A 26087-nucleotide genomic window follows, 5' to 3' on the forward strand; every position below is an offset into this window, starting at 1 on the left:
CATATCCTCACATACCTCTTTGCAAAAGTGGGGTTCCCCTTCACCCATCATACCTTCTGCAGGGTTGTTTCCTACATCCCTAATTATGGTTACCGCTTTGTTGGGTGTTAAGAGGACTGCTTCCCACTTTGCCCGTCTCATATTAGATACGGTTCTCAGTTTTCCTGTGTTTAACATTTCTACCAATGTGTGTTTAGTGTGGAGAATGATGTTTCCAGTCATCACCACAGGCTCGCTTAATTTTTACCACCCAAGCTGCGCAATCTAGCGCAGCTATACATCTGGATAACCCAGTCACCACCGAGCTTTTGGTGGTAGAGTAATAGGCTATAGGTCTCCTTTTATCAGGGATAAAGTTCCAGCTGTAATTAAAGAGGTCCAGTACTTTCCTCACCCCCCTTACCGTTACTGGTCTAGGCATGTCCTTGACAGCCTTTTTCCTATCCGAGGGCATTTCTTTCAGCCCCTTGAGAGGCAGTACCCTAGGTACAGGACCTGGGATTTCCCTACCTGGGCCTTTTTGGGGAGTTAGTGGTGCTAACTGTTTCTTTTAAGATACCCTTTTCCACTAGCCCTTTTACTATTTCTACAACCGCTGTTCTAGCTTCAGGTCTTATAGGGTATTGTGGCAAGTCCCCCTTTTCTGCCCTCCTCCTGTTCCCGTGGCAGAGACCTTTTCCTGCTTTATCTTTTTCTTTTCTAAACTGCTAAAGCTTACTGTTTTAGCCTTTTTCAAAAGTCCCTTTTACACCTTCACAGATAGCTCACCACTCGCCCAGGAGTTTGACCTAATCCCTGAAGTATTTCTAAATTTAAAACTCTTTTTTTTTACTGAGCTAGAAGCTTTCATGTCAAGGTTTTACACAAAGGAAAATGGGAGCATTTTAAAAGGCATTCTTTATCTCATTCCTAGACTAAATTTATGTCTTTCAACCCAATTGCATGTTTTCTTTCGACAAGTAAGTGAGCGTGTCAAATTCTTTTTTTTTTTACTACCGGGACCATGTATTTTTATCTTTTACTCAACAAACCTATCCTTTGTGCATTTCCTAGCTCCGTAACTTATCATCCGAATATATCCACACCTTCGTTTCTAACTTAAAATGTAATACCATAAGGTTCGCAGTTTCTTAAACTTCCCACATACAGGACAACACTACGAAGGGTTAAAAAAAAATTTCACTCTGTTTGGAAAGAGTGGGTGGAGCTAAAACAGGCAGACAACTCCACACCTTCCCAAGCAGGCTTTCATTCATTCCACAGTCAAAATCACTCGAGTACTCTCTTCATTCAAAATAGATACTCACAAAAGTCTCTCTTCATTCAACAAAGCTTATGTCTGGATCCATATGTCACTTAAGATAGTCACTATCAGCTTTTTTATGGCATTACGTAATTACGCAAGTTACAATTAATGATAGGAATTAATTAATGACCCGGGCAGCCCGCGATTTACATTCCCTTCCTTACCTTCCATTTTCGCCAGTCTCGGATGTTTCCCTTTGTTTCTGTAATACTCACGGCCACGACTACTCTGTGGAGACCCTTTGTCTTCGCAACAAAGCTAGCGTGTTTCCTTACCACCGGAGTTTTCGGCTCTAGGTTGGATCGATCAGTTCCCTTCCGCACCGACCTTATTTACTAAAGAGACAACTCAAACTGGTTAGTCAGCCTCTTCCAGCTATCTGTTTACTCGTATCTTATACACTATCCCGTCGTGCCCGTACACCTCTCTTTTCAGTCTCTAACACCAGATTCCAGATACTGTCTTAAGTGATCACGTCTAATCAGACAGTATCCTGTTCGTGACGCCATTTTGTTGTGGAAAAATATTTCCAAGACTGTATAATATATATAAAGAGAGGTTTATTAAATCGGAGACAAAGCTTTGGGAGAAGTGTTAAAGACCCCTGTCTTTGAACCATCGTCTCAAATTGGTATCTGCAGTGAAGTCCTTTTATCTTACAAATTATGTCACTTTACAACACATGCTTTAGCGCTACAAAGTTTTGACTTATCGAAGGCTAAGCTTTTGATATATAACCCATCCTGCATTGTGACAGGGCAGTATAAACAAGTGCAGGCTTTTGACACCGGTATAAACAAACATACCTAGCACTTAATTCTCCAGTGTTCATTATCTCATTGTCCCTTACAAAATTCATTTAAAGGGGAAAATAAAACAAATGTTTGGTCCCGTATACAATCAAATATATGTCCAAAAATCCGCTCCAACAGTCATGGTTGGATATTGGGGGATAAAGGATATGGCCTTGCTCATGACCACTCCTGCGTAATCCAGAGACAGAAGTTGGGAAGCGCTACAATGAAAGCCATATAGCCACATGCAATGTCGTTGAAAGGACAATTGGAATTCTGAAGCAAGGAAGATCTGAAACTTTTAAAGTATGCCTACAAAAGAAAACGAGTTAATTTAAACAGCCTCCTCGAGAGCCCACAATTGGCGCAATCGGTGGAAAGTCGGCATCCCCATTATTTTGATCTGGGGCATGGAGAGTTTTGTGGGCAGGGCCAGCATCCAGCATAATATTGGGCTGGATTTTGGGCTTTTGGATTTCGGGGTATTAATCGCGGCGGGGCATTAAAGTTAGTGCCTGAAAATAGTTTGCACCTTTGACTGCAAGTTTCGGCGAAAATGTAAGTTGGAGTAGCATTGGCGTTAAGTCAGGCATTGCACAACAGAGCCAAAACTTGCGTCATTAAAGGAGGTGGCCATTTGTACATGCACAGTGAAATTGTTATCTTCCCGGCCGCAAACGCTAATGCAGGGCACGGCATCTTGCATGTGCATATAAACTGCCCACTTCAGCCACTTCTGTAGAGAGGGAGGAGCAGGAAGGAAGGCAGCGGTCAGGCGCTTCAGTAATGAGGTGAGTGAGGCCTCAGTCCATGTAGTGGAGAGGAGATGATCCTCATTCCATCTTGCTGGGGGAGCCAGACCACTCCCACCTGTATTTAAGAGGCTGTGGAGGGACATAGCACAGGAGGGCTCTGCTGCAGACACTGCCCAGAACTGGGACACACTGTCGAAAAAAGTTCAACGACCTTACCAGAGTCATCAGGGTGAGTTCCATTCACATTTATGTATGCCTCCTTTCCTTCTAACATGAATCTCACACACTATGTGAAGTCTTTCATGTATATGGTCCCTCTCAAAAGTCTTGCTGTCTGTGGCGTGGGTTTCACAACGTATCAGAAAGATGAAAGCTTACTTCTGCACCCATTGCCTTCTAATGATCGATGCACATGAACTCACTAATTTATATCCTTCCTCGCAATACACTTCCACTGCTGCTATTTCTCTCAGAAAGATCACCTACAGCTCCTACATCCCTCTAACCCCACACCAATTGCACATGAAGCTCATGCAACATCAAAACTGATTGAATGGAAGCAACTAGTACATTCACACAGTCTCACTTATTGTACTATGGTAGGCATATGTGCCACAACAGGAGAGAAACCCATTCTGAACCCTTCCTATTTGTCTCTTTACAGTCGAAGCACTCCCACAACAAGACGGAGCAGCTGTGCACAGGCGGGGGTCTGCCTCAAATACTGGAACTGAATGATGTTGAGGAATGGGTGTCGGCCCTCATTGGAGTAGCAGCTCAGGCAGTTGCCGGGGCGATACTGAGCCCCTTCGGGTAGTGCGGGTATGTAAATGGATAGGGCGCCTGAAGAGACTGCATTGTCATATAATGAAGTGGCAGCGACCCTTCAAATGAACATGTACGATGTCACCTTCCTCATGTCACCCTGCCCCCTCCCCTGCTGCTAACCACACGCATGTGGTTCTGTGTTTCAGCCACAATCGCACCAGCCTTCCCGGGACGCATCGACCTCAGGCCATGGCGGTGATGATCAGGCCTGCTAAGCCGCAGAGCCCACCAGTTGCCCCTTCTCAACATTCCTCATCTGGCAGTAATGAGATTTTTGAAGGGTTTGAGTCTACGGAGGCTGCTGACTCCAGTCGCATACAGCAACACAGTGTGATAGGGCAATCTCGCAGGCCAGCTCTCCGGAGGGTAAGCCGGCAAAGTTAGTCTGCTCAACTATAGGCAGACATGGAGCTGCACTTGGTGAAAATGTCCAGGGAAACCACAGGAATGCACCGTGACCGTATGGATGCAGTGGGACGGATCCCAGAGAACATCGACAAGCTTACTGCGACTGTCGCGGAGGCAGCGAATTGGATTGTCAATGCGACTCAGGCGTCCAGTGAGGCCATCATTGCCCACACACTGAGGCTGGCGGCCTCGAACAGTGACAGTGACGTTCCAGAGTGTGTGGCACGTGCCCTTGAACACGTCACAGCCTTGAGTGCATCGCAGGCACAAGCTACGCTTCAGCTTGGTGATGTGATGCGGCCGATGACTACTGCTATCCTCTCTGCGTTCCCCACTGTCCAACGGGGAAGGGGTGGTGCTGAAGCAGACCAGCAAGTTGTGGAGACACATCGTGCTCCGAATGTTAAGGCCCAGCCTTGTCGGAGAGTCAGTGCCTCCCAGGAATTGGAAGGTTCTGTCCTTCCTCAGAATGATAGCATTTCGGCTCCCACCACTGACTCACCAACCATGCACCATACACGGTACACACCCCAGCCACCAGTGACTGCTTCCACCGATGATGAGGCACAGCAGGCCACAGTCGGGCCTCCCAGGCCAAGAGCTTGTCCAGGGCGTCCTCAAACACCATCTGCATTGTCTGGGCCCCCAACACAGCAGCCCTCCAACAGCCTTGCTGTAGGAACTGAGGCCTCATTGAGGAGTAGCAGCAGGTGTGGGAGGGGGCTGATGGGAAGGGGGGTGGAAGTGTGACTAAGAGCCATTAAGGGCTGGCACAAGGTTGAGCTCATGCATTTATGTAGAATTGTTCACATTGTAAATAGTTGTATGTTAAGAAATGGCTTATTTTGCATTGACTTGCTGCAGGAAGCAGTTTTGTGTTGAGTTAGTTTTGGTTTAATCATTGTATCATTTAGGGTTGTTGGGGGGGGCATTGTTCGTTATTGATGTTTATAAAAATGTTTGTTTGACCTTTGCCATCGGTGCTTTTTGTCTCATTGCAGAATTCAGTGCCGATGAGCCGTCTTGGTGGCACAGAGTTGCGAATCAAAGCTGCAACCCCATCTTTACCATTCAAGTAAACCGGTCAATGATGAGCTGGCGACGTAAGGTTCTTGCTGCGGTCGCCTCCCCTGTGGTTGTGGTGGATCCGCAATGGTTTCCTCAGCAGGCTTGTCATCCTCGTCCTTCTCCTGAAATGGTCCTGCAATCCCCACTAGCAATGCCTGGCCCCCGTAATGGCTAAGGTGTGTAGCATGCAACACACCACAATGATTCAGAGACCTGTTGAGGGGAGTATTGAAGGCTGCCTCCAGCGCGGTCCAGGGATCGGAAGCGCTGCTTGAGCCCGCCAATTGCCTGTTCGATGATGTTGCAGGTCGCTGCATGGCTGTCATTGTAGTGCTGCTCGGCTTCTGTGGCGGGGTTCCGGAGGGGGTTCATGAGCCAGCTGGCCAAGCCGTAACCTTTGCCCCGATCAGCCAGCCCTGCCCTTGTCTTTAACACTGAAACATTCATGACACACTGCTCTCACGCAAAATGAAAGCATTATGTGCGCTCACTGTGAGGATGTGCTGCATGTGGTTGCAGACCAGCTGTATGTTTAGGGAGTGGTATCCCTTTCAGTTACTGAAGACCTCTGCGTGGTGTAATGGTGCTCGCAAGGTGACATGTGTGCAGTCAATGGCTCCTTGAACCTTGGGGAAGCCTACAATTCTTCCAAATCCTAAAGCCCTCACATTTTGGCTGTCCCTGCTCATTGGGAACTTTATGAAGTCCATTCTGCGTGCGTACAGTGCCCTTGTAACATGGCGAATGCAGCAATGTGCAGCGTGCTGAGAGATGCTGCATATGTTCCCTGCTACTGCACAACAATTGACGTTATAATCATGGCGCAAACCAATAGCCAAAGCTTCCGGCCGGGCGTTAAATCATGGGCACCTGGCATAACGCCTAAAAACAGCCTTTAACGCCCCGCTGGGGTGCTAACTAAAGCGCAAATGAGCTGAAAATCCACCCCATTTTTTCAGCAGCATTTAAGATTGATGTAACTTGCATTTAAAATTCCACTATCTTTTGCGCTGGTTTGGCCGATTCCAGGCGGATTGCGCTGTCTATCATAGAATCATAGAAATTTATGGTGCAGAAGCAGGCCATTCAAAATATCATATCTGTGTCGGCCGAAAAAGAGCTATCCAGCCAAATCCCACTTTCCAGCTCTGGGTTCGTAGCCCTGTAGGTTACATCACTTCAAGTGCATATCCAAGTACTTTTTTAAATGTGATGAGCGTTTCTGCCTCTATCACCCTTTCAATCAGTGAGTTCCAGACCCCCACCACACTCTGGGTGAAAAAAGTTCTCCTCAACTCCCCTCTAATCCTTCTACCAATTACTTTAAATCTATGTCCTCTGGTTATTGACCTCCCTGCTAGGGGAAATATGTCCTTCCTATCCACTCTATCTAGGCCCCTCATAATTTTATATGCCTCAATCAAGTCTTCCTTCAGCCTCCTCTGCTCCAAAGAAAACAACCCCAGCCTATCCAATCTTTCCTCATAGCTAAAGTTCTCCAGCAACATCCTCGTAAATCTCCTCTGTACCCTCTCTAGTGCAATCACATCTTTCCTGTAATGTGGTGACCAGAACTGCACGCAGTTCTCCAGCTGTGGCCTGACTAGTGTTTTATACAGTTCAAGCATAACCTCCTTGCTCTTGTATTCTATGCTTCGGCTAATAAAGGAAAGTATTCCGTATGCCTTCTTAACCACCTTATCTACCTGATCTGCTACGTTCAGGGATCTGTAGACATGCACTCCACGGTCCCTTTGTTCCTCTTTGTTTCTCAGTATCGTACCATTTATTGTGTATTCCCTTGCCTTATCTAGTGGAAACTAGACCAGCATATTTAGAGATTTATCTAGGAAGACTTGTCTCCAAGGTAAAGGCTTTTATCCTCAGAAATGCAGACGAGGGTTGGCTAGTTTTACCAAGCTGGCTTCTCAGGCTTTCACCCTTCAACAACAGTGGTTTAAACATGGAAGCAATGTAGCATTTACCAAACATCAGACCTGGAGCTGGATTTTCAGTTGCCTATGCCTCAGTTAGCAGCTGAGGGCACGTTAATGCGAGCGTTAGAGCTTAGCGACCGAGCGCGCAACTTTTAGCCCCCGACAGAAAGTTCATTCGAGGCTCACCATGGCGGGGGGGGGGGCGGGGGTGGGGGGGAGGAGGCAAATCATTAGCACATGGCTGTTGCTGATCACTTCGATCATGGCGTATTCCTGGTGCAACGCGCAGGCTTGCGTTCCAGTCGCTAAATTCGGTGCGTGTGCCTCATTGAGCTTCCACCAACAACAGCGTCTGGGAAAACAGTCGGTACAGGCTTGCATTGCACATTATATTCCATTTGCCATGCTCTTGCCCACTCAATTAGCCTGTCTATATCCCCTTGAAACCTCTTGGCAATTTCCTCACAACTTACATTCCCACCTAGCTTTATATCATCAGCAAACTTGGATATATTACATTTTGTCCCCTCATCCAAATCATTGATATATGTTGTGAATAGCTGAGGCCCAAGCACCGATCCTTGCAGTACCCCACTAGTTACAGTCTGCTAACCCGAAAATGACCCATTATTCCTATTCTCTGTTTTCTTTCCGTTAACCAATCCTCAATCCATGCTAGAATATTAACCCATATCCCTTATTCATTTTGAAGGGTGGAAGATGTCTGTGCATGAATTCTTTTAATGTGTGGTAGCCATAGCACACCAGCTGCACACGGGCTTGACAGAGCAAGACCTTGGTCCAGTGGTAAGGATTCCAAGGCGACTGGAGACCAGGCTCCGCTGTACGGGCCTAGTACATACAAACACACATACTCCTCCTGTCCTCCTTTCTCCTTCCCGCAGGAACTCTCTCCCTGGATTTCATAGGATGCAGTGGCAGCCTCATGACCTCGCTGTTGGCCCGTGCTGCACCGCTCCTGGGCCACGACCCCGCAGCTCTTGGGCCACGACCCCGCCGCTCCTGGGCCACGACCCCGCAGCTTCTGGGCCACAACCCCGCTGCGACCCCGCCGCTCCTGTGCCACGACCCCACTGCTGGCCCCCTAAGGGGCACAATGGACATGATCTTCACCGGGTGGCAAATCCAAGTGAAATGCAGGGAATAGCACCAATCCCTGTACATGTCGTTCTTTGAACTCACAAAGGCCTTCGACACTGTCAACCATGAGGGATTATGGAGCGTCCTCCTCAAATTCGGCTGCCCCCAGAAGTTTGTCACTGTTAGTGTTAGTGTTTGTCAGAAGAATCACTCAGCACTCAGAGTCGGTTCCAACGCCAGTGGGGCCTTTATTTACGCCAGCAGGGAGGAAATCACAAGACTGAGTCCAGGCTTCTCTCCGCTGAACAAAGGGTTTCATGGATCTTTATATGGTTTACAACAGTTTACTACAGTTACATACAACAGTTTACTACAGTTACATTAGACCAATAGCGTTAGTCTCTAAACGTAAAGTGGCTCACGTGTTGCCAAGAGATGTGTTGCTAAGGGGTGTGTTGCTAGGGATGACTCATGTGTCTTGTAACATGGCCTGGGCCTCTCTTATCTTACTGTCCTTGGATGCTGGCATTGGGTAGCCTCCTTATCTCCATCCTGCTACAGAGCCGTATTGTTACTAGAACATTTGGTCCTGAGGCCTAGCTGATTAGAGACACCTGCAGAGCTTGCTTGCTGGTCCTGTGTGTGGGAAACAACAAGTATCAGTCTCCAGGAATGCGGTCTATTTCAGCTAACATAAATCCCTTGAGGCTTCACTGGTAGCCATTTTATGGTACAAGTTACATATTTAATTCTAACCTTATCCTACAGGTGCCGTTGCCCTAGGGTGCCTAATACCTACAACAATTCCCTCCTTTCGGTAAGGGGACTAGTCCTAGTCCCCCTTTAACTGACCGCCCTACTTATGTTAGATTTTGTGCACGGCCCGGTACTCCCTGCCTCAACGTGCTGGCCAGTCACGCGGTTTCAAGAGTCCCGGTTGCTTAGATCAAATTAACTAAGGTCAAATGGTGTCTGCATGCCTGGCAGGCCATTATGCCCCATGTTATTGCTAAGATTGTATCCCGACCAGTATGTGTGAAATTATACGAATCCATGGATGGATGTTCACATTTATTCCCCAGTCCCAGACCTTACTCCACCAACTCTGACTTTGTAAGTCTATTTCGATATCTTCTTCCAGTACTTTGATTTTAGTTTGCAGTTGGTGGTAGAGCTTTACGGATTGACCCACCCTGAGCCTCAATTCTCGTAATACTTCGGTTAGATGTGGGATAGGGACCTGATCTGGCTCATCATAATCCTGCAAATGATCCTGGAGCTGATCGGTTACCTCAATAACTTCAGGCTTCCGGCGCCTAACCTGGGTGATATGTGCTTGCCCGATCGTGACAGGTCGTAGTGGCGTAAAGCAAAAGTTTGACTGTGGTATAGGGCACTGCAGGTTATTATACTGGTATGAACGCTCTGTGGTAGAGACGCAGTATCTTCCTTTTCCTCCATAACCTGCCCTCGCGAAGTGCCTATGTGCGGGCACTATTTCTAGTACACACCCGTCGGTTCGGTTAAACCCGCACTCGTCTAGCTCCCCTCGGCCTACCGGGTGAGGGCATACTGTGATCTCCCCCCTTTGCTTGCAATCTGTTAGGGAAATCCCGGTAAGTATGTTGTTTCGACGAACGGCGGAGGTGGTGGTCAGATAGTAACGCATGGAGACATTTTCCCGTATTACTCCGATATTCTCTAGTTGGTACAGGGAGAACGGCCCTGAGTCCGGCGTGGCTATAGGGATCATCAGGACTATCTCTATCCCAGTATTCCTACCCATCTGGCAATCTGGAATTGCTGGGTATACTCGGGTCAGTCCCTTCAGAGTACAATTATCCAGTGTCCCCCTCTGGTTAGCCAACTGAGCCAGATGTGAACTGTCTATCCAATCGGGTACTTCCCCGCGTTGGATCTGGTCGAGATTGTGGCGGATCTGTCCTACCATCCACAAACCATAAGCGTGACAGAGTTGCCCCTGTCTTTGCTTTCCTGTATCTTCTTTTTCTCTATCAATGAAGTGATTAATGGTTTTGACGTAAGCTTCCAGGACTGAGATGCCATCCAACTGGATTTCGGCGCCCTCCTTTCCTAGATTGGCTTGGTCTTCCTGGTTTTGCTCCACCCTCTCTAATAACCCCTTCATCACCCCTCTAAGCTGTTCCACCCTCTCATTTAATCCTTGTATGTCTATCAAGTTTACTACGGAAGTCCCTGTATTGAAAACGGTAGCAATATCATGTTTTAGTTCCCTCTTTGTCCTGGGGGCTGACCCCTATCCTCGGAATCTACTGGCACCCATTGCATTGGCAGCCTGTTGCATTACAACTTTACTTAATACATTGTACATTTTCCTTGACTGTTCTGTACAGTATTCCGGCATCTGGATGCCTGAAATATTGATCAGAACAGGCACAATTTCATGTTTAACATTATCATACAATAATTCCCCTTCGTTGTATATTACAATCCCATTTTCTGGTCCCTTAGTAGTTATGGGACAAGGCAGTTTCTCGGGCAATGCAGTGGTTCTTATGGGTGTCGGAGGGGGTGAGAAGCATACATACAATGATATTGCAGCCGCCCCCACTTCCTCGTAGTACCCACACAGCCCCACTCCTTTTTTGCGGATGACTGATTGCTGGGATTGTCCCGGAGGCGCGCAAATTATGCCGAAAATACATTCATCAGGCCTTTTGACATCCCTCCGTTTAATGCAGCTGCTCCTTATACCTGTGGAGCACTGTACACATACTCTTATTAGGATTCTTATTAGGATTCACTTGTAACCATGCATTAAATTAAGTCCTGTCCTTGCTCCAGTCCTTGGCTGCTGGGATGCACATTCCATCCGTTAAATTAAACAAGACTCCATAGTTTATGTACCGGTAGTTGTTTATTTCCTGAGTGCGCTGCAATCCGTCGGTGTCGTCCAGGGTACGTGCCTGTCGCAGGGCTATCCATATTACGAGGAGTGCCGTTCGTATTCCCATTCTGGTAGGTATTATCTGTAATTTTAAACAGATGGCCTGGTCGTCACCAGGGGTTAGGTTTTGCTCTACGAGTATCCCTGTCACCCTGCGAAATCAGAAGCACAAGGTTATAATCGAACCATTTCGAGTTGAATTTGTGGGGCGTGCGCCCGTGTCTTTACCCACTTAAATATTACCCAAACTCCTATTATGACCAAGGCCAAAGCTATTCCTCCGAACATCGTTGTCTGCTTTACCGTTAGGTTGGGTTTGTGGACTACACCTACCCACCGTGGGCTCCATTGGCTCTATTGCCAGAGGTGATGGTGCTATGGCTGCGCACTGCACTATCCGTCTAGTCCCGTTATCTCTTCCAGCCTGTTTATCTTAGCTTTTAACTCTTCAATTTGTTTTGTTTGAGTATCTATTTCTTTATTGTATCAGGCAAGTATTATTACATAAGCTAGTTCTGTTTTTATTTCATGTTTCCTCTGTTAGGTGAGTCTTTTTTTTCTATTAAGAAATCCAAACTAATAATGTTCAGTATCTTAAACGGCTGTCAATGGAAAGGGTTAACTCCTTTCCAGGTTTGTAAGAAGACCTGATGTCATTACGTGACTTCACGTAATCATCTGAAAAAAAAAGTCTTTGTGCCTTCAAAACTTGCTTAGAAATTAGGAATCCGTTAAACAGCATAAATAATAAAAATCTTCTCATCAGGGAAGACGGCATTTTAGGGTAAACTCCAATGTTTTCTTAACTTCTAATTCAAGTACTTGCCAAAGAAATTTTTTTTTTTAATTGATATAAAACGAGACCACACATTTTTTATAGCAATTTTGTTTACTGAAATTCAATTTTGTTTTTTTTTAATTTCTCTCTCAGCACAAAATCTAAACTTCTGTGCCAGTTTCATTTTCTATAAGAATTTAAGAATTCAGTAAGATTCTCTAATTCCCAGTTTTTTTTTTCTCTGTGCTGAGTTCGCATAGCTTAGATCTTCAAAACCCTCCTGCTTGTTTAGACTGTTCGGGACTTTTCTTGATAAACACTGTCCATTTTGGAAATCTTTTCAAACTGCATTGAAACTTTCTCATAATTTAAAATCATTATCAATGTTGAGTGTTTTTTTACGTCTTCCAAATTTTTTTTTCTTTTTCTAATTAAACCAATATCTTTTTCACAGCAAACATCAACTAGTATTGAGTAAGTTATGTCTTTTTCCATCACAAACACATTTTGTTTACTTTCAAAGTGGCGTCTTTATTTTCTGTGCCTTCTCTGAATATCTCAAAATCCCAATTCAAACTTTGTCATTTCAATCTTTATTTAAAACCTTTTTTTTTTGCTAGAAGCTCTTTTTTTTTTAAAGCATTCTTTATCTCATTCTGAGACTAAATTTATGTCTTTCAACCCAATCAATCATTGCATGTTTTCTTTCGACAAGTAAATTCTTTTTTTTTAACCACCGGGACCATGTATTTTTTATCTTTTGCTCAACAAACCTATCCTTTGTACATTTCCTAGCTCCGTAACTTATCATCCGAATAAATCCACACCTGCGTTTCTAACTTAAAATGTCTTAAAACTTCCCACATACAGGACAACACTACAAAGGGTTAGCTAAAATAAACAGACACTAGCATTCCTCTTCCAACCAGGCTTTCAGAAACATGACAACATAAAAATTCATTCCACAGTCACAAAATCACACAGGGTCTCTCACTCAACAACCAGACATTTACAAAAGTCTCTCTTCTTTCCTATTAATCTTTTTTTTTTGGCCGGCTCTATTCCTCTTCCATACTTCACTTAAGACAATCACCGTCAGTTTTTTTAATCTTAGCTTCCTATGTTAATTTACATGGGCTCGCAGTATCAAGACCACATCCTTTTTTTCTTTTTGACTTTCCGTTCCTTCTCCCACCATTTTCTCGATTAGTTTCTTTTGCTTTTCCGCCAGATGGTGGGTAATGGACCCTTCTGATCCCCACTTGAGTTTACTTGCTTTCATGGCCATTCCTGGGTAGGACTAGATCCGTTAGGTATCTACTCTCAGAGGTCCGCTTTCTACCTAGCGTAACTTGTAGTAAACCGTCTCCTAGCTACTGTCAGGTCACAAGTTCTACTGTTACACAAACTTATACAATTCTTAAAAATGCGTTTAATCAATTCCCGCAGTGCTTACGTTAACCTTAACGACTAACGACTCTTGCCCGTTGGTCCGACCCTGTTCACAGGTTTGGATTCCGTTAGCTGCTGTACACCGCTTGGTTCTACCCCGGAGTATATCTCAAATTACACTACTGGGTCCGGAAAATGTCTTTCGGTATCACGATCCCACGGTCCAAGTGTGTTCCCGGAACCTAATTAATTCCTGGCCGTCACGTGGGACTAAAGTCCTCTTAATTCAGGCTCAGGCTAGGTGTTTGAGATATTGGACCGTCCCCTCGTGTCGATCAACCAGCATCCACCTTCCGCACCCTTTATAATTATAATTTTTTATACTCACCCGGGTTTTTCCAAGGGCACCCAGCGACCCCGAAATCCTGTTCGTGATGCCACTGTTAGTGTTAGTGTTTGTCAGAAGAATCACTCAACACTCAGAGTCGGTTCCAATGCAAGTGCGGCCTTTATTTACGCCAGCGGGGAGGAAATCACAAGACTGAGTCCAGGCTTCTCTCCGCTGAACAAAGGGTTTCATGGATCTTTATATGTTTTACAACAGTTTACTACAGTTACATACAACAGTTTACTACAGTTACATTAGACCAATAGCGTTAGTCTCTAAACGTAAAGTGGCTCATGTGTTGCCAAGAGATGTGTTGCTAAGGGGTGTGTTGCTAGGGATGACTCATGTGTCTTGTAACATGGCCTGGGCCTCTCTTATCTTACTGTCCTTGGATGCTGGCATTGGGTAGCCTCCTTATCTCCATCCTGCTACAGAGCCGTATTGTTACTAGAACATTTGGTCCTGAGGCCTAGCTGATTAGAGACACCTGCAGAACTTGCTTGCTGGTCCTGTGTGTGGGAAACAACAAGTATCAGTCTCCAGGAATGCGGTCTATTTCAGCTAACATAAATCCCTTGAGGCTTCACTGGTAGCCATTTTATGGTACAAGTTACATATTTAATTCTAACCTTATCCTACAGGTGCCGTTGCCCTAGGGTGCCTAATACCTACAACAGTCACCATCCTTCACCTGCTTCACAACGACATGCAAGCCGTGATCCTGACCAACGGATCCACCACAGACCCAATTCATCTTCGGACCGGTGTTAACAAGGCTGTGTCATCGCACTAACGTTCTTCTCGATTTTCCTCGCTGCAATACTCCATCTCACCCTCAGCAAGCTCCCCGCTGGAGTGGAGCTAATCGACAGAACAAACGGAAAACTGTTCAATCTCCGCCGCCTCCAGGCCAGATCCAAGGTTGTCCCATCCTCTGTCATTGAATTACAGTACGCAGACGATGCCTGCATCTGTGCACACTCGGAGGCCATTCTACAAGCCATCGCCAACACCTTCACCGACGCTTAAGAGAGCATGGGCCTTACACTAAACATCCGTAAGACAAAGGTCTTCTACCAACCTGCCCCCTCCACGCAGCACTGCTCCCCGGTTATCAAAATCCTCCCCGAGGCCTTGGACAATGTGGATCTTTTTCCAAACCTCGGGAGCCTACTGTCAACAAGGGCAGACAGCGATGACGAAGTCCAACACCGCCTTCAGTGTACCAGCGCAGCCTTCGGTCGCCTGAGGAAGAGAGTGTTTGAAGACCAGGACCTCAAACCCGGCACCAAGCTCAGGGTCTATAGAGCTGTGGTGGGACATGCCCTCCTATATGCTTCTGAGACATGGACTATATACAGTAGGCACCTCAAAGCACTGGAGAAGTACCACCAACGCTGCCTCCGCAAGATCCTGCCAATCCATTGGCAGGATAGGCGCACCAACGTCAGTATTCTCGTTCAAGCCAACATCCCCAGCATCGAAGCACTGACCACGCTCGATCAACTCTGCTGGACGGTCCACATCGTCCACAAATCTGATACGAGACTCCCAAAGCAAGCGCTCCTTCATGGCAAATGAGCCAAAGGTGGGCGGAGGAAATGTTTCAAGGGCACCCTCAAAGCCTCCTTGAAAAAGTGTGACATCCCCACCGACTCTTGGGAATCCCTGGCCCAAGACCGCTCAAATTGGAGGAGAAACATCCGGGAAGGTGCCGAACACCTCGAGTATCTTCGCCGAGAGCAAGCTGAAGCCAAGCGCAAACAGCGGAAGGAGAACACAGCATCCCAGGCACCCCATCCACCCGTCCCTTCAACCACCGCCTGCCCCACCTGTGACAGACTGTAGGTCCCGCATCGGACTCATCAGTCACCTGAGAACTCATTTTTAGTGTGGAAGCAAGTCATCCTTGACTCTGAGGGACTGCCTAAGAAGAAGGAAGATATCCCATGAGCCCTAATTTTGTTCAATAACCTCTTATGTGGCACCTTATCAAATGCCTTCTGAAAGTCTAAATATACCACATCCACAGGTCACCCCTTATCTATTCTGCTCGTTACAACCTCAAAAAACTTTTGTCAAACATGATTTCCCTTTCATAAATCTGTGTTGACACTGCCCAATCCTATTATTCTTAAGTGCTTGGTTCCAACATTCTTAATAATAGATTCATGCATTTTCCTGTAATAATGTAGAAAGCGCGCAGACAATTTGCGCACAGCAGGATCCCACAAACATCAGTGAGATATTGACTAGATAATCTGTTATTTAGTGATCTGGTTGCAGAATAAATATTGGCCAGGAGACCAGGGATAGATAACTCCCTACCTCTTCAAAATAGTGCTGTGGGATATTTTACATCTACCTGAGAGGACAGATGGGGCCTTGGGTTAACGTCTCATCCAAAAGACAGCACCTCCAACAGTGCAGAACTCCCTTCGTACTGCACTGGAGTGTCAGCCTATATTTTGTGCTCAAGTCTCTGGAGTGGGACTTGAACCCACAACCTTCTGACACAAGGCAACCACTGAACCATGCCTGACACAGCTTAAAATTAATAATAAAAGCCACTTAAATTGTCCTCTCCAAAACAGTTAATCGTTGCTGTGAGAAACATTCATGGAGCCACTAAGGCACAGGCAGGGCAACACCACAGGCAGTGATAACAAAATGTCAGGAATATACAATAATTATTTTGCTTCAGTATTTACTCGGGAGATGGATCGGGTGGGCATCGGAAAATGATATTAGAAATTATATAACAGCATTTAAAATAAAAAGGAGGAGAAATATTAAATACACGATTTGAGGGCCTGGTCTTCAAACAGTCTTTTCCTCAGGCAGCCGAAGGCTGCACTGGAGGTGGTGTTGAATCTCGTCGTCAATGCCTGCTCTTGTTGATAAGAGGCTCCCGTGGTATGGGAAATGGTCCATGTTGTCCAGGGCCATGCCATGGATTTTGATGACTGGGGAGCAGTGCTGTGCGGCAAGTGAGGCTGGTGAAGGACCTTTGTCTTACGGATGTTTAGCCTAAGGCCCATGCTTTCGTACGCCTCAGTAAATACGTCGATTATGTCCTGGAGTTCAGCCTCTGTATGTGCGCAGACGCAGGCGTCGTCCGTGTACTGTAGCTCGACGACAGAGGTTGGGGTGGTCTTGGATCTGGCCTGGAGTTGACGAAGGTTGAACAGGTTCCCATAGGTTCTGTAGTTTAGCTCCACTCCAGCGGGGAGCTTGTTGACTGTGAGGTGGAGCATGGCGGCGAGGAAAATTGAGAAGAGGGTTGGGGCAATGACACAGTCCTGTTTGATCCCAGTCCGGACGTGGATTAGGTCTGTAATGGATCCATTGGTAAGGATCACGGCCTGCATGTCGTAGTGGAGAGGCGGAGGATGGTGATGAACTTTTGGGGGCATCTGAAACGGAGGAGGACGCTCCATAGACCCTCGCAGTTGACAGTGTCAAAAGCCTTTGTAAGGTCGGAGAAGGCCGTGTATAAGGGCTGGCGCTGTTCCCTGCATTTTTCCTGCAGCTGTCGCAATGTAAAAATCATGTCCGTTGTGCCCCGTAGGGGACAAAATCCACACTGTGATTCCAGGAGGAGCTCCTCAGCCACAGGGAGAAGACAGTTGAGGAGGACTCGAGCGATGACCTTCTTAGTGGCTGATAGCAGGGAGATGCCTCTGTAGTTGCCGCAGTCGGACTTGTCCCCTTTTTCAAAGATGGTCACGATCACTGCATCTCTGAGATCTCCCAGCATGCTCTCCTCCCTCCAGATGAGAGAGATGAGGTCATGTATTCGTGCCAACAGTGCATCTCCGCCATACTTCAGTGCCTCAGCGGGGATTCCATCCGCTCCCATAGCCTTGTTCTTAAGCTGTCTTATGGCTTTTTCTACCTCGTGCAGTGCTGGAGCTTTACTGAGGTGGTAGCGGGTAACATGCTGGGGCATGGAGTCGAGAACACTCGAGTCAAAGGCAGAGTTTCGATTAAGGAGATCTTCGAAATGATCCTTCCAATGGCTCCTGACTGCCTCGGTTGGTGTCCTTGATGAGTGTTTCCCCGTTCTTGGCCAGCGGTGGGGTGGGGCCTTGGGTGTTTGGACCGTAGGTGGCCTTGACTGCGACGAAGAATCCTCGCATATCATGGTTGTCGACCAGCTGCTGCATCTCCTGTGCTTTCTCCATCCACCACCTGTTTTTTAGGTCCCGGGTTTTTTATTGGATCTCAACCTTAAGCCATCTGTAATGCTGCCTTGCTGTTCCCGAGTTGGGTTGTTGTTTAAGGCTCAGAATTGCCTTTCGCTTGTGATCTATTAGTTCTTGGATCTCCTGATCATTCTCATCAAACCAGTCCTGGTGTTTCCTGGTTGAGTGACCGAGCATCTCTTTGCAGGCACTGGTTATAGAGGCCTGGTGGGCAGACCAAGTGCTGTGGGCATTCTGTGTATCGGGGTCAGCAAGGCACGCCAGGTTAGCTGTGAGGCGCTGACTGTATAGGGCTCTTTTAGCTGGGTCTTTAAGTGCCCCGGCATTGACTTTTTTGCGGCACTGCTTCTGCTGCCCCCTCTGCTTTAGGGCTATGTTGATATTAATGATGGGTCAGATTAGGCGGTGGTGCGCCTATGAATGTGCTGTATATTCTATGTAATTCTATGATTTTTTAAATTAAGGAATGTCTGCTAATGTTGCATGAATTTGGAGAAGTAACCAGGAACTGCTAAAGGAGTTTGGGGCTGGATTTTGAGCTTTCTGTTCTTGGGGCGAAAATGGCGGCTCGGCTGGAAAGTTACCAGCCGGGGGAATAGTTTGCGCTTTAGTATGGAAGTTTCGACATCTGGGCCCTGCGTCAGGGGATGCAGTGCTAAGGGAGGCATTGTACACTTTTCATGGCGCAAGGATGGGAAACTCACGAGCTAAAGAGCTGGGCCGTGTGTGCTCTGAGAGAGGCCTGGAGAGGGGGAGGGCCGGGGGGGGGGTACCTTAAAAAAACACAAAAACATTCCCAAAACATGCCACCACAACACAATTCATTGAAGAGTTAAAAGAACAAACACTCGCACTTACCTTTGGAGTACTTTTACCTTCCTCTGCGCTGCCAGCATGGCTGGACCATTCTGATTTCCCAGGCAGTCATTGCGGGCGGACAGATCGGGCAAAAGTCAAAACTCGTGTTGGTGTCGTAATGAGAGGCGTTGCACACCCAGCGCAGCTCTTCCCGGCGGTGCTGCTCAGCGCCATCGCAAAACCCGACCGGAGGATCGCGACGGGACGCAGGAGACCTGAACACCGCCTGTCACACTGCGCTGGGGCGAAACCCGGACCGCAAAGGAGTGGAAAATCCAGCCCTCGGAGTTTCCTTATAATTTGGTTCGACCTTAACCAAAAAAGGTTGCTATCAGCTTGGGCGGTGGGTGACATTTGAGGCAATGAGATACTAAGCCGGGAATTTCCTCTCTGCTCCTGCTCCACCTCCATCAGAAGTGCAGCAGAAGCCGTGCTCACATGGATAAGCACCATTTCTGCCACCCTTCTGGTGGAGTGATGGTGGCAGAACAGGAGCAGCTCAGAGAAAGTTACCAGCCTAAGATGTTGTCTGCATGTTGCCTGCTCTAGAAGCCTATTTATGGGTCCCTTACCATAAATATCTGCAGTATCTGAGATGTTGTGTGCTGAGTTTGGATTATGTGCAGTGTCTCTAAATTTCCAGCACCATCCTCTTTACTAGTGGAATAAATTTCTTTAGATTCTAGCAATTTCTGATCAGTTGTTTTTCAAAATTATTTGAAAACAAGCGAGAGGGACATTCTAAAAGCTTTGCTGTGGTTAACCTTCTTTAGTGGGGTTTTTTTTGTGGAAAAACTGGAAACAAAGTTGATGAAAAGAATAACAGCAGGAAACAAGATTTTGTAGACCCTGAGGCCAAAATTCAGGTTCTCAAGAGACCCGTTAATGTCCATTTGCGGCGACCATTTCTAAAAATCAAATGGCTGCTGCTTTGGGGTCAACAGGCCGACCCAATCAAAATTCAGGTTGGGGATTTTTTCAGCTTGGACCCCATCCCGCCCAAGTAGATGCGCCACCAAATTAAAATCCTATAAATACTTACCTATCCATGTTCAGCTCGATTCGGTGATCCCCCGCCGCGCGGTGCCCCCGGCAGGTTTTTCTGTCGGTGCACTCTCTGAAGACTGTGTGCGGCCCTTAAAGGGGTGGGCCCACTGCCATGGCCACAATGGAAGGATTTTTGCCGTCTGACTTCCCGATTGGCTGGCAAAATACTGCCCCCGGGTTCGGCTGGGCCGCCAACAGGCAGCCTAGCACCCCCTGTAGAGAGCCACCACCTATGGCTCCGCTGCATCAGAGACGGCATGCACCACCAGGGTCCAGGGGGTGGATACTGGAGCTCTGGGCCCATTGGATAGGGACTTTGTGATTCCGTATAGTATGGAAGATTTGAGAAAGATGTCTACTAACGTGAAGAAACTAGAAGTGGGAGGTAACCCCCGGGGACATTTCCTAGAATTAGAACAGATAGCTGGTTTGAATATCCTGGATGATGAAGAAACGTTTATTGCTCTACACCCTAAGTCCTGGTATTTTTGCGAACCTTCCCCTAGAAAGTATAAGAGCAAGGGGCGAGTTTGATGGTTTTAAGGCACGAGTTGCTCAAGTAATGGGGGCGGGAAAGGGGAATCCGTTTAAGGCCAGGGCGGAGGTAGAACAGGACCCCAATGAGCCCCCAGTTGCTTTTGCTGACCGACTGTGGCCATCTTACAAGGACGCCATGGGTGGGGTAGTAAGGCGAGTGATTCTGAACGGGAAGGCACATAACCATTAGTTGCATGCCCTGATAGCTCGTAGTCTGCCATATTTACAAGTAGCTATGTCAGACTTTGATCCAGAGGATGAGGTTGAAGGTAACTCAGAGGCTAGGGTTTTGAGGAAAATGATCCTGTGTTTTGAAGTGCGTCAGGTGAACAAAACAAACCCTAGGGTAATGGATAAGGCTAAGGGCAAGGTGTGTGAGATAAAAGGGGTGCCCCAAAGAAGTGGCAGCAGGAAGGGTCAAAATACGAGAAAGGGGAAGAAGGACAGGCTTGCTTTAACTGTGGAGAGCGAGGACACCTTACTGAGGACTGTAAGAAGCCTGAGAAAGGGAAGACTAACGTTCCACAGTAAGAAGGACCTCAGCGCCCACTAATTACAAGGAGTTGCTTAGATATGTGGCCACGTATATGAAAGTGAATGAGACATCTCAGGAAACGGTCCATGTGGTCCATGGGGAGGACCACGGGGGAACCCAGGCATGAAGGGGCCACCCAAGTCCAATTACCTGTGTAACCTTAAAGGATGTTGGAAAAGTTTTCAGTTTGTATGAAAGTGTGTATTTGTGTGGATGTTTTTCCAACTGTGAATGTTTGGGGAGTTAAAGATTTTTGCATTTGTCTGAAAGCCTGTCTTCTAAAAAAAGGTGTCTGTATGTTTGTTTTAGCTTCGCCCACCTTTCTGTACAGAGAGCTGAAAGCTATTTAACCCTTTGTACTCTTGTTGTGGATGTTCGACAAATGCTTGTGCTGTTAAGTTGATTCATTGATTTATGTATGTATACACATGTATTATTTGAGGGGTACGTGAGCCATGTTTTTGGTTGTGAACTGATTTGGCATGTCGAGTTCATAATCCATTACAGGGTTCAATATTTTCTAACTTGTGTGAATGCGGTTGTTTAAGAACTAATGAAATTGTGTACCCAGAATTGAATTATATCTTAGGTTAAAAATACAGGTGTAAATATATTTTGACCATAATTCACCCAGTTATGAAATGCACAGAAGACCGTTTGTTCTGCAAAAGATAAGCTTCAGCCTTGAAGTTAGTTGGTATGGTATCTGCTAAAAGGAAAATTAATTTGACCGTTTACAAAGTATTTTCTTTTGATTCAATTACCAGAAAAATTGCTATTGTCTTATGGTTTTAATTCAATTAAAAAATTTGAATCATAACAAAGCACTGTCTCTTCAATTTGGTTACTGAAAGTCCGAGATACCCACTCTCTAAGTTTTGACAAGTGAAAAATAATCAGTAATTATAAATTCAGTTGGAGCAAAATAAAGGATATATTAGTCTATGCGGAGATGTTCAGTGGAAGCTAAACATATGGGAATTGTCAGCATTATCTAAGGGGATGCCGAAGGGACGTTGGAATGTTTGAAATGTTGAGAGAACGTTACAACAATTCCGAAGGGTAAACTGGGAGAAGGATTGGGACTCTTGACTGCTAAATTTTCGGCATTTTTCATCGCCCTTTGATCTATGTCATTACACACCTCCCATAAACCAGAGGAAAGTGTTAAAACTGTGCAGGAGGGAACAGGTTTTGGTCGCAAAAAGAAAGGAGAAAGGGAAAGTTTCTGTCTTTGCATGGTATCCCTTTAAAATGTGAAAACTACATTTTTAATCTAAATATTTGCAGTGTTTTTACAGTCATTCGGAATGGTGCCAAAATGAATAAAAAAAGAGAATGTTGAAATAATTCACTTGGTTTTGAAAGCCTGTGAACTGTATTGTGTTTAGTTGCACTGATACATTTGCTCTGAATTAAATTGCAGTAATTGAGGTTAATTAACCTATGAAAACCGACTTTCATTGTGGCCAAGGTGAAATTCTGATTATTATAAATTGTGTGAATGTCTCTAGTTCTGGATATGAAACTTTCACATTGGGAAAAAAAGGAAGACACCCTATAGTGGGAACAGAATTGGTTCGCAGAATGTTTAAAGTTAATAGTGATGTTGATAATGATTTTTGCTAGGAAAAATAAAAAGATGGCATTTGGTTGTTTGGAAGAGTTTTTTTTAATTTATATGAAGTGACATAATGACATCAGACAATTGTTTGCTCAGCCTTCTTATAAACCTAGAAAGCAGTTAACCCTTTCCGCTGACGGGTGTTTTCTTAATTCAGCAAGGAATCATTTTTTGAAATACTGAATGAAGTTTTAAAGATATTGGACATTATTAAATGAAAGTTTCTTAACTTAAGTGAATATTTGCCCCATGGGGCAGAAGGAATTTTATGACTTGACAAATTAACCCCTTGGGCTCTTAAGTAGAGTCACAATGGATTATTTGTTTCTTTTGTTTTAAGTAGGTGACCATCAGGAAGAAGGGGTGGGATTGGCGATTAAGTTGCCCACTACTAAGAAAGGCAATTGGAGGATATAGTGCTAAAAAATTATCCTTAAGGAGAAAGAGGCAGGTCAGTCTGTAGAAGTACCCTATGGCACCAGTGATGTAGAGGTCAGAGAAGGCATGTTATTTAAAGGATTAAGTGGATTGTGCCTGAGGGATATTGGGAAGAATTTATGCTAGCACACGGGGGACCGGAGGCCAGACATCCTGGATCAGAAACAACTTGGAAGTGAGTAGATGAGGAGGGATGGTGGCCCCATTTGAGGGAAGATGTCGAGGATTACTGTAAAACCGGTTTGGTCTGTGCAGCTAACAATCCTGACCCACACAAAAGAAAGGCTCCCTTGGGACATACCCGTCAACCAAAGGTACCGTGACAGTGTCTGCCCACCTCTAAGAAGTTATAAATACTGTTTGGTTTTAGTGGACAATTTCACGATATTGGTAGAAGCTTTCCCATGCAGAGTGGTCACAGCTTTGTGGATGGCTAAAACTCTGGTGAGGGAAGTATTCTCTAGATGGGGATTCCCTTGAGTGGTAGAATCAGAGCAGGGAAATCACTATGCAGGTCAGGTAATGCAAGCCACTCTGAAGTTGCTTGGTATTGAAGGAAAGTGGCACGTGACCCACAACCCTCAGTCATCAGGGATCGTGGGGAGAATAAATCATACATTAAAGTCAGCCTTGCGAAAGGAATTGAACAAACAGAGTACCAAGTGGGATGGAATACTTCCCGTAATCCTGATGGGAATCCGTAGTGATAAGTCCAAAGGGATGGGTTAACCCCTCATGAATTGGTAACCGGGAGATCCAGGCAAACCCCCACACATTTATTGGTTCCCACTTTAACTGACAAACTAAGGAATTGACTCGGGATAAGTTCCTGAATTACTTTTGGGAAACTTTAAAGGGACTGAATCTTGGGGCTGCCCACAACATTGGGAGGGCACACCAACGCAACTGACTACACCTGGCCCTGAGAAAATCTCAAGAATGGGAGGTGGGAAGCCGGGTAATGGTACAAAACTATGCAAGGGTGGGAGTGTTTGAATCCCTGTACTAGGGACCATATAATATCATTGATAAAGCTAGTCCCATGGTGTTTGCAGTTCGGTTATCTAAGAAAATTAAATGGTTTCATATTAACCAGAGAAAGCTTTTTCAGCCCACTAACAGATCACTGAGATGACAGGAAATGATTATGAGTATGGTGAGCTGGATTCATCCTCTCTGGTGGGATGAGGAGGGAGGGGTGCCCGATGGAATACCCCCACCTAATCAGGTACAGTATGATCCAAATGAAAGTGGACAGGACACGGGAGCTGTAAGAACCTCCCTGGCCCCAGATCCGGAGCCACCACAGGCAAGAAGATATGTATAGCATGATGAATTTGTTCTGGCTCATCGGGATCCTGTATTATGTAGAAGATTCAACATCTGCCTCTTCAGCATATGGGGGCATTCTTGCTTATTCCCGTAATAATGGATCGATCAGCATTGTCCCAGCGACACCATCCCAAGGCGAGATCGGAAACCTTATCCTCAAGTCCATCAGAGGTGATTGTGACACTAAGTGCTCAGGTAAAAGTGACCACCTATGAGATCCAAGAAGGTAGAGGGATGTGCAACAAACAACCACCAATGTGGTTTGTGTAGGCGGAAGTGGGTGGTCACTTAAGGTATCACCAAGTAGGGGATCCCAAGGGAAATGTAGGTAGCCCACCTCAATCCCAAGGTAAAGGGTATAACCAGTTATGTTGGCCTCGATGGCAGAAAACTCATGAGGGAATTTTGTGGATGTATAAGCCCGAGAGTAGCAATCTATAGTTTCAGGGCGGAACCAAACTGTCCAGCTGTAAAGCAGGGGTTCAGAAGGAAGGAGACTCGTTGCACAATGTTTGTTCACAATCTGACCAAGATAATTCCAGAGGTATGATAACATCACCAGTGCAACCGTCTATTATATCAAGTGATGTGGTGACGGGAGTGTGGTTATGCATGCAGAGGAATTAAATCCTCCATGTGAATACAACACACTTGTGAGAAAGACAGCCTACGACTCTGACTGTTTCTCCTAAACACACCCCAGGACCAATAAACGGGCTAGTGGTAATCCCAACTCAGATGATATTGTACTATGATGTGCATTACGAAGAGGTTCCTGTAATACTGAATCTGACCGAAGTGGGCTGCCTGGGTGATGCAAGCCTGAAACAGCAAGGCTATATGGGAGAATAATATGGGAATTAAGTAAGGCAGTTTGGGAACCTTAACGGAATCAGAATTATAACCTTATATTGCACCAAAACCAAGAATAGTAATAATATTAATCATAACCTCGAAAAGAATGGCAATCGAGTAGAAGGCAGCGATGCCTGATAAATGATGCCGCGACTGTTTTTAATACAGGAACTTCCTTCACGAGCAGTTTTGATTTGGCTAACCTAAACCAATCTGTAAAGGCGGTCAGGAATCGGTTAAAATAAATTCGAAGTAAAATAAATGGTTTGGAGCAAGAGGAATTGAGGGAGGACCAAATTGTGACCATTCATTTGCAGGACGTGGTTAAACATTTAGAATCCCATGCTAAGATAGTAAATTAGATTATAGAAGAGAACAAAAAGGCCTTTAATAAAACTGCTCGAAATGATGTATGTGTAATGTATGGATATTGATCAGTGGAACAAGTCCGAGAAAACCTGCAGCATATTGCTGAGGGAAAGCTCCCCTCATGGGTAACTGATCGAGATCTAAGAGGCATGTCCACTTATCAACGCCCCAAGAATATGCACCAGGTTCGAAGATTGGTACAGGTATAACCGGTGAAACACGAGTGTCATCTACAGGAACAGAATAATATTATCCTGTTAGGGATAGTCATCATCATCATAGGCAGTCCCTCAGAATTGAAGAAGACTTGCTTCCACTCTTAACATGAGTTCTTAAGTGGCTGTACAGTCCAATACGAAAGCCACAGTCTCTGTCACAGGTGGGACAGATAGTCGGTGAGGGAAGGTGTGGGTGGGACAGGTTTGCTGCACGCTATTTCCGCTGCTTGCGCTTGATTTCTGCACGCTCTCGACGACGAGACTCGAGGTGCTCAGCGCCCTCCCGGATGCACTTCCTCCACTTAGGGCGGTCTTGGGCCAGGGACTCCCAGGTATCAGTGGGGATGTCGCACTTTATCAGCGAGGCTTTGAGGGTGTCCTT

General features: G+C 45.9%; 1 long non-coding RNA gene across 2 annotated transcripts; it reads right to left on the reverse strand.

Annotated features, from left to right (window-relative positions):
- Positions 1-8443: 8443 nt before the first annotated feature.
- On the reverse strand, positions 8444-13867 carry LOC139279426 (uncharacterized). 2 transcript variants are annotated; one of them, XR_011596474.1, is made up of 3 exons: positions 13685-13867; positions 11087-11208; positions 8444-8833 (listed from the first exon to the last, which is right to left on the reverse strand). It is a non-coding gene; the product is annotated as an uncharacterized lncRNA (long non-coding RNA). The 2 variants fall into 2 exon arrangements; XR_011596473.1 differs by having other exon boundaries at positions 11087-11229.
- Between the last annotated feature and the right edge of the window lie 12220 nt (positions 13868-26087).

Source organism: Pristiophorus japonicus, chromosome 14, assembly GCF_044704955.1.
Source record: "Pristiophorus japonicus isolate sPriJap1 chromosome 14, sPriJap1.hap1, whole genome shotgun sequence".
In the NCBI taxonomy this organism is placed as follows: domain Eukaryota; kingdom Metazoa; phylum Chordata; class Chondrichthyes; family Pristiophoridae; genus Pristiophorus; species Pristiophorus japonicus.